This window comes from Taudactylus pleione, unplaced genomic scaffold (genome assembly GCF_031769625.1).
Source record: "Taudactylus pleione unplaced genomic scaffold, aTauple2 ptg000006l, whole genome shotgun sequence".
Taxonomy (NCBI): Eukaryota; Metazoa; Chordata; class Amphibia; order Anura; family Myobatrachidae; genus Taudactylus; species Taudactylus pleione.
In genome coordinates, this window is record NW_028284409.1 from 6,178,443 (window position 1) to 6,192,775 (window position 14,333).

Sequence of the window (14,333 nt, forward strand, 5' to 3'; positions counted from 1 at the left end):
TGGTGAACACAGTTTCCTCTGAATGAGTCCATATAAGATCATCATGAAGTGCTCACTCAGCTCAACAGTATGTTAACTTACTGTATGACGTTATAGTAAAGCTGATGCTAATACATTACAGCTAGTTACAAACTAACCTGCTACACGGTCTGTGTGCATGGATGATGCTTGCTCTGCGATTACAGACTCATGAAAGAGATGACAATACTGTATCTTTATGAGCATGGCCAGATTATTCACAAGGCAACCTAGGCTGATGTGTGAGATATAGGTGTGTCATGTTTATAGTGATCAGTGTATTTCAGGTGTGTGGTATCAGTGTGACTTGCCTATAGTGATCAATGTGTATCAGGTATGTATAGGCTAAGAACTGTGAAATAAAGTTGTATCACTGGATCAGAGGAGGGGCCTCCAGGTGTGCCGAGAGCTGTCATGGGCCCAGGTACTGAGGGGTGCATTTCCAAATCCCAGGGAGGTGTGGCAAAAGCCCTTCAAAAAATGTTTTTGCAGCATTTTTCCCCCTTAGCAGCTGACCTGGGCTCAAGCCTGGGCCCGGGTAATTAGTACCTACTCCCTCCCATCTCGGTGCCCCTCGGGGCCCTAATCCATTTTCTTACCTAGGGACCCATGGGGTCTTAATCTAGCGCTGGGCAGAGGTAACAGATATAAGAAATCCATAGCAACTGAACTTTAGGTTGCTCCATCGAGGAGGGTGCAGCTATCTCAGCACTCAGGGAGGGGTGTGTCCTGGCCAAGTGGGCGGCACAAGGGGCATGATGATATGATATCATCATCGTGGGCCTACCGCCCCGCAAAATAAATCATGAATCGCATCATTGGCTGCCTGGACTACCCACTTCACTCGGTAAGTGGGTGGCCACGGCTGACTGTCAGGTGGCCTCTGGGAGACTAGCCCACTCATCCAGGCGGCCAAGAGCACCACCCGAGATTTTGGAACCTCCTGACTGATCCAGGAGAGTAGGTGAGTATGAAGCAATCTGAGGGCTGAAATTGTGCTTGGGTAGCTTTCTGCACAGAACTCACATGCTGTGGTTTAATCATTTGTAATATTAGGTCACATCACTAGGCACATCTAACAGCACAATTTACTGAGCACATATGTAACATAGAAGAACAGAAGTGTATTATCGTGTCTTAACTTGCAAAAACATAATCAGAGCTGATTGGTTGTTGTAACTGTTTAAGTTAAATAATTGTATAATAAAAATATTCCACTTAACTAAATATGTCCTGCATTCATCTATCCTAATTATCAGGCCATGATAATAAACATTATAACTCGCCATGGACGCCTGAGCAATTCATCATTGCTCCAGCGCGGAGACAGTTGATACGAAAATCAGCTGCTCCCGAGAGCGGCTTCACTGCTCCTTTCGATACACTGACATTTTGGAGCAGGGACACTAGTGTGCATGTGTGACCTAGGGTGCACAAGAGCCTCTACATCCGGTGGAAGGAGAAGGACAGGGGTGGAGGATCCTATAGGATCCCTCTTCGCAACCCGGGACTCCTTCCCATAGGGAAGGAGCGGGTTGCGAGCCCAGAGCGGAAGCACGCGCCATCTGAAGATGGCGAATGCTCCTGCAGTCAAGCTCTGAAAATATTGTATTTTTGGAGCTTGATGAATTCTGTCCCCATACTAGTGTATGGGGAGAGCGAGCTATTCCGTGAGAGGAAGGTAAGCAGGAGATATCTGTGATATCTCATGCTTTACATTCTTGATGACTGGCCGGAAAACTTAATTTCTACAATTGCAAGTGAAAATGTTAATTTTCACCTGCTTTTGTAGAATTTAAGTGATGATGAATAGACCCCTTAGTATTGTTGCTTCATATATTCTACTAAGCTCAGATATATTTTGCCTTTGTGTTTGTTTCCACAGACAATCACATGAAATGTGACTGTGAGAAGGTCAGTAAGTGATAGGTTGCAATGCCTAATTGATAAACTCTTTTACCTGCCCAACATACACTAAAGAACACTTGAAAATATAAAGTGTATACTTTGAGAAATCTCAAAAATGTAATTATTGGCATGTTGCTTGTATCTGGCTTTTGGTTCTTTAATTATAAGTGTAACTGCAATAATAAAGGGGTGGATGGATGACTGCAGTCAAGCTCCGAAAATAGAGGGTTGTAGCCTTGGCAAAACAGTTGGTATGATGTGGTTTGTAGGGTACCCATATTGTGGGACCATTCTTCATTAATGGAACATTAACAGCAGCACGTTAATGATGCAACATGGTGGACAACACATTCGAACATATTCTATAAACTTTATGTTAAAATTCAAGAATGAATAAAGATATGTTAAAACGAAGAATGCCATTGTTTGTCTTATGAATTCTGCATCTGTTTGATATGTCACATGACTACCTTCCCATTAAAAAAATTAGAGTTCCATCCAAGATGGCCACCATACTGGTGAAATACCCTAAAGAGTTTTCCCCCCACTCCCATATCACATGTGTAGAGACTGGATTAATATTTCCTTACTCATTTCCTTTTTATAAGGGTGTTTCCACACTTATGGACCACCCTGTACTTTACCATTTAATAGTCAAAAAGTATAATTTACAAAATGGAAGAGCACAAATGTGATACCCTGCACTTGCAAGGCATCACTTACCCTTGTACTAATGCAGCTGCCGCTATTAAAGGCACAGGGCCGTGGCTGTCTGAAACTGAGCACCTCAGGATGCTCTGGGGCAGTGCAGAGAGACGGGCACATGTACAGTGTATCTTACAGTGGCAAACTCAGGATTTCTAGAGGGGGGTTTCCAAATGCTTGATTTTAGAGCGAGTGTGGCCAGTCCATGAAGAGGGCAGAATTAGTACTTATCCAGCTTTAATATGTTACATACAAAGTATATTGTAGATGCGGCAGTAGGTCCATCCTGTCTAAGCAGAATGTTTTTCTTCAGATGTGGGCATCATTCCAGAGCATTGGAGCAAGTCTGGGAGTCTGGGGGAGCGGCAGAAGAACCTAGCACTGCCCTGGACATATATATGTACATATTGGTCTCCTTATGTCCTGGATAGTGTATTATTATACAGTATTAATAATTAACCCTATTGATGGTCTATAGCAGTGCACCCCTAACAGTGCATGTTTTCCACATGTCCTTTGTTGGTGCACAGATGTATGTTAAAAGATCCACAGGCTGGTGTTAATTATTTAATTTGTGATACTGAGAAGCACATTCAGCACTAGTAAAATTCTATATTACTATTTCTATTGTGGTCATGGTGTGGGCTGGGGAGGGGGGTTTCCAGGCAACCGGAACCCCCCCTGCGTTTGCCTATGACAGGGTGATCCCATCACATTGTCGACAGTATCATGTTGACATTCATAAAGTTAACACCACAATGTTGGTTTAACATGTCGAAACTTCAGAATGTCTAAATGTTCACAATGCTGATATCTGCAATGTCGCCATGTGAAATATTGACATTCTCAGAATAACAACACTAGGGTTAGGCACCACCAGAAGGGTTTGTGTTAGGTTGTGGGCAGAGGTTAGGGTTAGCCTGCGTTAGTGTTAGGCACTAGGAGAATGACTAGGGTTAGGGTAGGGACAGGGTTAAATACTTACCATAACCGCTGCTCCGTCAGAGGTCTGTGCAGGCAGTGACAGTCACATACAGCCGGGTACCGGAGGCTATGCTGGAGCCACTGCAGCCGTCATGACCAGGTAAGTGACCGCTGGGCCACCAGAGAGGTTAGGTCAGCATTCTATCATGTTGACATGTGCCCCTCCATACAGAGACAAAAAGACAAAGAGAAAAGGCTACAGAAAAATCCAGAAAGTCAAGCTGCAATTAAGAGAGTCTGGGACTTATAGTGCCACAGCCAGTTAAAGTGTATGCAGTATTTGCCTTCTGGAGGGGAAGCTGTGTCCTTTTTTAGAACTTAAATTTGGTGAGAGAGACCCATTAATTACAACTTGCTATGATTAATCTATATAATAGCACTGTAACATAAAGTTACACAGCAAGGGCCCCATCTGTGCACACAAAGATCCAACTGCAGCCTGCATTGCCATGCTCCAAAACATGACAGTCTACCCATAACTTACAGAGCATTCTGGACATTTTAGTGAGGTTAAATGGTTCTTTATTTATTCCAGAATCTTCTTTGAACACCGATATACATAGAGCTGTAGGAATTCTTTATATTTCTGAATAGTCTGTAAAATCTTGCATACTGTACAGTATATATACAGTAGATTTGTAGGATCATTGTGAGATTGTATTTATTAGTGAATAGACAGTTTATCCATATGAGTGGTTTCGTTAGTCAAGTTATATGTTGCATAAAGTGTTATTTATATGAATGTAATATTGTTTTATAGAATCCAGTTTTGCTGTTTCAGATAGATTGTGCAGGACCAAAGTACTCATATACTGCATAATCCTGAATATTGCATTGTAGATCTTAGGTACTGCTTATATATAAACTGTATTATAGTTTGAATCCCAAGATAGCTTTTTCAGTACCTCTTTATGTAAAGTGACCTATTCTAAAGTACCTCTAGGATTATCACTAATAAATAAAAATATAAAAATACTTGCCTACGTTTATCTCTCATTGCCTGCCTTTGGTTGGGGAACCCTTGCTTCTCTGTTGGGGCTTAGTCTGAGCCTATAGTTGCAGTATGGTGCGGTACACTAGTACCGCACCATTTTTTCCCGCACCTCTTCGGGGTTTCACAGAAAAAGTACAGCAAGTATACAGTGGCACGCAGCTGACATCATGAAGGTGTGTTTGTGTACTATGAGTATGCACAGAGATTAGAGCCACAACATGCTGAATAATCACATTTACATGGGTGGACTGTGTACACACACGCATCCAAACACTAGGGTACATTTGTTTTTGGACTGTGACAGGGAACCATAGTACTCAAGAGAAACCCACATAAATATAAGAAGAAAATGCCCTGGTCAGGAATTGAATGGTGTAAGCAGGCAACCACTAGGCCACCATACTATGCATACAAACTTCAAATAATGCATAATAAATATGTACATACACAAATTAAATTAAAATAAAGGCACATAAAATATTTGTCATTTGAAATACAGGCAGCCCCCACCATTCTTAATTTGGCCAAATCCTGAAGTGCTTTGATAACAGTTTGAAAATGTAATTTGGTACTTGCATGAGAAATAATTGAAGTCAATGATGTACTGGGGATGTAATTTGGCCCCGGCATCTCTTACTGTGTGTGTAAAAAAGGGCATGACCATGCATCATGGGGGATTTTTTTTGCGAGTCACAGGGTGTGGCCTTCGGGATGCCCCATCTCGCTGCATGTCAGATGAACAATGCGCCTGGAGGCAGAGCTATTATGCCACGCTTTTGGGTACTTAGACTGACCCATCAAGCCATCAGCTCTTCTGGTATTTGCCAGAAGTGCCAGATGGCCAGTCTGACCCTGTCTGAAGCTACATCATAACTTTCCCAGTGCGCAGCATTAACTGCAAAAGAGACTTAGTTTATCATTTCGAAAGAGGAGAGAGGGGGAATGTCAGAGGGAGAGGGAGAAACAAAGAGGGGAGGGAAAAAAGAAGAGAATGAGAGGAGAGAGGGAAAGAGGGGGGGGAGAGAGAGATGAAACTGAGAGGGAGAGAGAAATGGGAAAAAGAGGAAAGTGAGAGGAGAGGGAGGGAGAGGGGGGAGAGAGAGAGAGAGAGGGGAGAAAGAGAGAGAGAAACAGATAGGAGAGAGCAGAGAAACAGAGAGAGGACAGAAAGAGAAAGAGAGAGAGAGCAGAAACTGAGAAAGGACAAGGAAAGAGGAGAAAGAGGAAAGTGAGAGGAGAGAGTGGGAGGGAGAGAGAAAGAGAGAAACAGATAGAGGAGAGAAGAGAGAGCGAGAAGTGAGAAACAGAGAGAGATACAGAGAGGAGAGAGGTCCTGAGAGAAAGAGAGAGAGAGAGAGAGAGAGAGTGTTCTTGTGCATAGTATAGTCCCTTAGCTATGCAGGTATCCCAAACTTTTTGCAATTAAGTTTCCGTCGAGAAGCAATGGATGAAAATCTGCATTACTTTATTGTGAGCCCATGCATGGATTAGTATGAGGACGATCCTGTGTGCATAGACTACAGTTAATTACTCCTTTTCCTCTTAAGTGGGAGGTATAGACTGTCAGCACTGACCAGTGATGCAGACGAAAACGATGCATGCTTTACTATTAGTCAAGAGTTAAACAAAATATTTGAGCTGAGAGTTTAACAAAAGACATTTATGATGTTTACTTAAATTTTCTGGACCCTAAAGTTGAACTGACATGAGTAATTGCATGTGATATCTGGCCAGAAATCTTACTGACCAGTCAACGTTTTACTACTGTGTAAGCTGCCAGCATATCCTCTTAAAGTAAAAACAAAACTGGTGAAATCTCACTTTTCTCATAAGATTTGGACTGAACAATGTATGGTTTTGCCAGAAAGTACCTTTTGAAGTGTACATATCCATGGATATTTATTTATTATTCCCTTGTAACAATGACAGTGGTTGAGATAAACTGTATAACTCTAAATAGAAAATACATCTGCTGTCCCTGCATTGTTTGTGGTTTCTGGAGTATGAACAAGTCAAACCAAGTAGCAAACATGACATTTTAAGTGAGATGCTGTCTGAAAATTTGCATCTGTCTTTTAAATCTAAACTGCTAAATGAAAGCCTTAGGTTTAAAAACAGTTGTGCAAAATTGTAGTTTGGAATGATATAATCAACATATTGCTGTAATAGTTGATATTGATGCTGCTTGTGCAGGGGTGACAAGAGAGGGGGGCGGGTAAACTGGACTTGTTTGAGGGGCCTGGCTGGGGCACTGGGACAGCTGTTGAGGGGGACAATTACCCCCCTTTGCAGGCACACATTTTACACTTATTTTTTTCAGATGGGACGTGGCCACATCTGCTCAGAAAACTGGGCCGAAATGGCACTGTTTTCTGTAATATTCCCCATCACTGCCCCAAATGCCAGCAGCATACTGTACCAATCATGTTGCAGCATTGGAGATTTATGTAAGTATTGAACTTATGTAAATAAATGAATCGGGCACACAGTTTCAGTGGTAAACAAACACGGACGAGTTCCACTCAGCTTGGTGAGACCCTACTATACATTCCTGCAAGTATCTGGCTGGATCCTGCACATTGGATTTGACATGAATTACAGCCAGACTCAATCCCGACAGCAGCAGCGGCTGCCCGACATTGCTGAAATTCCCGATCGTCCCAAGGTAAGTATTTACTAACCTTCCCCCATAACCCTAACCCTCCATAGGGGTGCCGAACCCTAATCTTCCCCCCGCAGTGCCTAACCCTAACCCCCTCTCTAAGTGCCTAAACCTATCCCCCCCATTCCCTGCTGCCTAAACCTAAGTCCCCCATGGGGGGTGCCTAGCCCTAAGTCCCACCAGGGGTGTCTAACCCTAACCCTTCCTTCCCCTAGCCTAACCCTAACCTCCGGGGGGGGGGTTGCCTAACCCCAAGTCCCCCCACGGGAGCCCTAAACCTAACTCTCCCCCCCTGCGGCTGTCCGCGCTCGGCGCCCGGCATCACTTCGATCGGGATGTCGGGCGCCGGTCTCCCAGTATTGGTAAAATGACAGGCATCTAGAGTTAGATGCCTGTCATTTAACCCTCGCCGGGATAAAGCAGGTGGGAAGTCGGCTGTCGGGATTACGTCTGCCGGCTTCCTGACTGCATACCTGCACATTCAGGGCATGATTCACCTTGGATCGCTATTGTGATCGCAGCTGAGATTATGCACACAGTTCTACTGCGATAGTATGCTAATTCATTGCGAACGCTATGCCGTCGCAGTACTACATAAGGATGCCCACTTTACCTTACACACATCCATAATGTTTAGAAAGACTGTGAAAACATTGGTACAATCGAGTACCATCGCAGCCTCACTCACACTTGCACAAGCCCTGACCTTACTCAGAAATGGCTAAGTTCAGCACATGCTATCAGTCCTTAGGCTGCGTAGAGCATCACAGTAGCTAATTTATGCACGTCCATTCAACGGTGTTCAAACGCACTGGCACAATCGGCACCTCCTGTCAATCACTCTGCGTTGGTTCTGCATAGTCACTGCGATTGCAGTCCTGATCGCAGTGGCCAGCTCACGCACTGCGATGCATACGCATGTGCACAACGCAACAATCGGCCAATTGCATGTATATACAATTGTTTTTCTATAGCTCCACCCCCAGTAGCTCTACCCACAGTTCCTGAACCTATTTTTCCAAAAAAATAGCCCTGTGTACAACCATGCTGCCACACAATAAACCATACTCCTGGTTAAGACCTAAGCTGTTTGGTGCTTCTGCTGGTGTATACTATTTAATAATTAGAATAATGCAAAGAAGATATTTAGAACTTATAAACATCTTTGTTTATTGCAGTCATTTTCTACACGGAGACCCGCAATTGCCGCGGAAATGCTCCCCATTCTTCCCACTTTACGAGGAAGTGGGCAGAAATGCGGGAGAAGTGTCTACTCCACCGGGGGTGCGGGGGGTTATGCGAAAAATCTGGAGCCTCCCACGACTTCTGGGAGAGTAGGCATGTATGCACTCACCAGCTTTCTGGAGCTCCCTGGGGCTGCAGGGAGACAAGAGATGAGGCAGCAACAGCTCAGCCTTGCTTATGCTTGCTTCTGTAGTCAAGCACTGCTTGCAGAGCTGGTGGTGGTGTCACACTACAGGCAGTAAGCTGCATGGAAAGAGAGCTAATAGAGGCATGCCTCTGAGTATGGGGGCCGTGAATTGAGCACTGATGGACACCATGGATGTGTCATGTGACCATTAAGTGCATTGCAGTGTTTAGAAAGCAGAGCTCAGTCAGCAGAACCAAGAGAAGATACAGTGATGCAGGTAGGAGAGAGCAATGCAACCAGGAAGTGCACTGCAGAGTTTAGAGATCGCAACTCAGTCAGCAGCAGCAAGAGAAGACACAGTGATGTAGGTAGGATAATCAATGGACACTGAAGCTGGGTGGAGGTTCCTTGCGAGTTTGTATTTCAGCAAATGTAGTTGAGGATTTGGTTAAGATTAATAATGTCCTCAATGCTGAGAATTACAGGCAGGTACTTATCCATCATGCATTACCATCAGGGAGGTGTCTGATTGGCTCCAAATTTATTCTGCAGCAGGAAAACAACCCCAAACATACAGCCAATGTCATTAAGAACTATCTTCAGCGAAAAGAAGAACAAGGAGTCCTGGAAGTGATGATATGGCCCCCACAGAGCCCTGATCTGAACATCATCGAGTCTGTCTGGGATTACATGAAGAGACAGATGGATTTGAGCCATCCTACATCCACAGAAGATCTGTGGTTAGTTCTCCAAGATGTTTGGAACAACCTCACTGACGAGTTCCTTCAAAAATTGTGTGCAAGTGTACTTAGAAGAATTGAAGAATTGATGCTGTTTTGAAGGCAAAGGGTGGTCACACCAAATATTGATTTGATTTAGATTTTTCTTCTGTTCATTCACTTTTCATTTTGTTGATTGATAAAAATAAGCTATTAACACTTTTACTTTTGAAAGCATTCTTACTTTGCAGCATTTTTTCTATACCTGCCTAAAACTTTTGCACAGTATTGTATATCTATGACTATTTCAATCTCTTACTACATTATATAGCAATTACCTCAGCACGTCTTTACTGTACTCCACCTACAGACCCCACTGCTGCCCTGATCTACCTCTCCAGGAATTGGATATCAGGGATATACAAAAATCTTTAGATCGATGCAGTAAAAGCATTTTCTTACGTATGTGCATTTTAAAATGGCTATTTACGCTAATAAACAGGGCTTGTGTCCAACTCTAAAATACTGTAATCGTTTAAATATGTTTATAGTGGTATTCTCCACTTGAAGTTTATATTTTTAATTCCTTTCTAGAATCATATTTACATTGAAAATAGTCACCTGTGAATTCCACAAGCCCAAAGTGCTAAAGCATGGAAATCCAGGGGCAGAGATTTATGAAGTCGTCCATGGAACCATTCTTTTGGAATGAATGAGAATTTAGAGTTTAGAAATCCTTAGGCTATTCTCTAAACAAAGATGTGGGAAACTATTAATGTTTATAGAAACTATTCTCATGTTTTCCTTGGTTATAGTGGGATATGAATAGCAATTCTACAACATTCTCCATGTTAATAAGTATTATATTTTCCATGTTAGTAAGTATTATATTTTCATGAAGTCGGAAAATTTGTCCTGCTTGTGAATAGATGCTGCTTCAGTAAAATAAAAAGCTAGTGCATTATTCATGATACTGAAAGCATTATAATGCCTATACTGTACATGTAGAAGTTGGTGAGTTTGAATCATATATTATACCATGCATAAAATACATGTTCACTGAATGGATATGAAATAAATGGAGAGTGCCTCGTAGTTATAAGGAAAGCATAGAATAAGTAATGGTAAGCCTGCGTACCTTGTGAGGCTGTATCCCATTAAGCTATAACCATGTGTAATGGAGAATATCCATTTAAGCCTTAACTTTGTGTATTGAGGTGTATGTATGTATTGTATGCATAGTTTAGAAGATGATTTTGATAGGGCATCTTAGTCAGGGGGGGTTTATGAACTTAAAAATGACTTGGATTATGCTGGGAAAGTGACCTCATGTTTTAGATGGGGCCATATTGGTATTAAGTTGTATCAAGTCAAGGCTATGCATGCAATGGTCATGGCTGTGTCTCTTAGATAGATACAGTACTGCTAGACTGCCTTCCAACCATTTTGTCTCCACTTCAAACATGTTTGAAATTCTGCACCACAGTTTAGTGACTCAGCCCTTCATTTATGAGCATAGTAGCATGAAATATGATGTTCTTCCTAATAACTGTTCTCAAAATTGTGAGTGTTCCCTCAGAACTGGGATAGCTGACATAGGGGCCTATTCATCAACACTAAAATAACGTTTTTAAGGACATTTTCCTTAATTAACGTTATTTTAGTATTCATGAACAAACTTAACACAGTAGATATCACTGATATGTCCTGGTTAAGTCCCCCTGCATTCATTTCCACACTCCCCATACATTAGTATGGGGATGTGGAAATTATGGTATTCATCAAATTCCGAAAATTATGTATTTTCGGAATTTGATGGTGTTACTATTTGCCACTGTGAGGTGGTGAATAGCAGGTAACACTTACCTGTGTCAGCGTGGGCAGGTCCCCAGGCGTCTCCCGCCAGTGCTCTGGTCTGTCCTCTGGCTCCTGTGGCTGCTCTGACATGTGTTCTCCCAGCAGAACACCATAAAGTTTAGAAAAAAAAAATGTTTTTTTTTTTCCTAAACTGTACAATGTGCTGCTGGGAAACCACGTATCAGCACAGCCACCGGAGCCGGAGGCGCTGCAGCAGGCAGGTAAGTGCGGGGATGGGGGCAGGTGAGTGGAGGGGGGCACATAACTACCACAGCTGTAGGTAGTGCTGCGCATACGCTGGTTTTACAGATGTAACAGTGCATGCTGAGCACGGATTCCAGCTGCGGTAAGTTAGTGTAGAGAGGGAAAACTATCTATTTCCCGAAAAGCTGTCATCGCAAAAATAACAGCTTTTCTAAATAGACAGTTATGGAGAGGAGGAATGATGAATTCCTCCGGTAATTAGGTAGAACTCCATGCGAGTTCTAAACCTAATTACCTCCATCGAATTTTTAGGTATGATGAATAGGCCCCATAGTGAGATGCTCTCTCCTACATGTCTTTGCTGCATTTTAACTTCCTGCTGCTGGTGTCTTATGCTAAGCTGCTGCCAGAGCCATAGAGAGCCCAGCTACTTTCAGGGGGGTTGACATGTGACCTAATGCATACCTCCCAACATGACCCTCTCCAGGAGGGACACAATGCTCTGGTCCTGGACTTCCCTGGTAATTTATGATTGGTGGAGGCTTCAGAGGTGGGGCTGCAGTACCGTCCAAAATTCAAATAGGGGAGTCACACCAACTGCCAGTGAGTCCCAGCTAGTGATGTTTGGCAGTGTGTGAAATGACAGTTGGTGTGGTTCCCCTATTTGAATTTTGAACTGCGCTGCAGCCTCACCTCTTACCAGGGAAGTCCAGGACCAGAGCATTGTGTCTCTCCTGGTCATGTTGGGAGGTATGCCTAATGTAAAGAGGCATGGTCATGCCTCCGTAAAAAAATAGAAAATATGGCACAGCATGCTCCACAGGGAGAGCGCTGTGTACCCCTCAGACAAATCTGAGTAGACGAGATCAGTGTGATCTCACCCCTGCTCAGCCAGAGGAGACTGCTGCTTTGATGGGGAGACACAGGCTGGTGGCATTAACATGTGGGGGGTGGCAGACCCGGGCCCATGACGGACCCCTCCATCAAGCCTGAGCTTGGGTAATTAGTACTCACTCCCCCCAACCCTCTAGGCGCTCCTGGCTGCTGCTTGACTATATCCTGCAATATTCTGGCCTTGTTTGGAAAAGCAGTAGGTATTTTTTCATATCAACACAATAAAATATGCACAGAGCAGAATTGAAAAAAATAGATAAACATATGACAATAAGAATGGTTACAAAATACACTCCTAATGCTGCTGTCTGTACAGGATAATCATCTGTGCTGTAGAGACGAAAAGGGAGACAGCGCAGTATGGTATGTGGGGTGGAGTTTTGGGGGTCATTTGAAAACAATGGTGTATAAAATTCAGAAAACCTGAATAACTACTGTGTATTTAAATATAATGTCGGCACTAGTATCAAACAGCAATCCACTGCTGCACTTATAAAAAGGGACCTGGTACCCTATCTATAAAGGCTAAAGAAATATATGAATAAGTGCGCTGTAAGGACGCTGTATATATTTAAAACTGTTTGAAATGTATTAGTTTAAAAAATATACAACAACAAAATAATCTATATTAGCAACCTGTGGCCACAGGAAATATTATAATAAATATGCTTATTTACATACAGACTAACAAGCCTTAAAAACATATATACAATAGAGTAGATGCTATTCCCAACAATAGTTTGTATATATATTGTTAAGGCTTGTAAGACATTAAACAAGGAATTTATAACAATATAAAACTCAAAAGAATTACATATAAAAATAAAATGACTTGAACCATAGGTTTTCTGACATGCAAGTGTTATATAAACATGAAAACAAAAGGGCTAGATGAATATCCTAATGTAAATGATTTGTCACACTGTACTCCAAAGTGAACTGACTGTATTGTAAAGTTAATGGATCAGTTCCAATATGTTGTAAAGTTGGAGTAATATTACCCATTAAAACATGAAGTTGATCTGCATATTAAGAGTATCCAAGAAGGATCCAATTTAGGTTAGTGTAGGTAATAGCAGCGATATTGAACATTATGGTTGAACAATTATAGGTTAAATTTCATTACATATTGTAAGAGTGGCCCAGTGAAAACAGTTCTCTTTTGTCCTGTACTGGCTATCTGGTGCAGCTTTGTGCAGGCTTTGTGGTACAATCCCAGCATATGATGTAAAGGAGCAGTTGGAAAGGATCACAGGTATGCATGCATGGGGCAGCTTCATGCCTATTTCCAGGTGAATTCTCACAGATGGAGTGAACATTTGGGACGTGTCCTTATTCACCTAGTGTTTTGCGCTATATGGCATGAAAAACATGGCGCCCCCAAATTAATTAACATTTCTTATCACTGCATATAAATGCTGACCTACAATGCCATAGTAAACAAACCTGTTGTTCAGTCAAAAACAAATGTAGCCCTACTATTGCCACTTACTATCATTGGCCACAAGAAGAAAACAGCAAAAGACAATGAGGTGATTCTTTACTAAGAAACAAGATGGTCCCGATTTGTAAAGAGATTAATCTCGCTGGAACTCGACAAAACTCAGGTGATTTAATCACTTTTTATCTCTAAAGGCAATTTGAAGCAAATCGAGTTGGCCGATGGTAAAGCAGAATGAGATATCTCCCCCGAGTATCTCATTTTGCAGAAGATTACTCACCAGAGAGTTCTCTCTCTACTTAACTCTCCCGAGCAAGCAGCCTGCAAATATCAGTGAGATATGTGTAAGCTGCTTATGCCTTTTACCTAAAGGCAGAAACATACACAAATCACAATGATTTGTGTATGTTCAGGGCTGGCTTTACCATTAGGCAGCTTTAGGCAGCTGCCTAGGGCGCCAGGATCTAAGGGGCACCACAGAGTCTGTCTATCACATTACTATCAAAGAGACATTCTTATTGTAATAAATTGAGGTAGTGGCTGTGGAACTTCTAAGTCAAACCTTCCTCACCTTC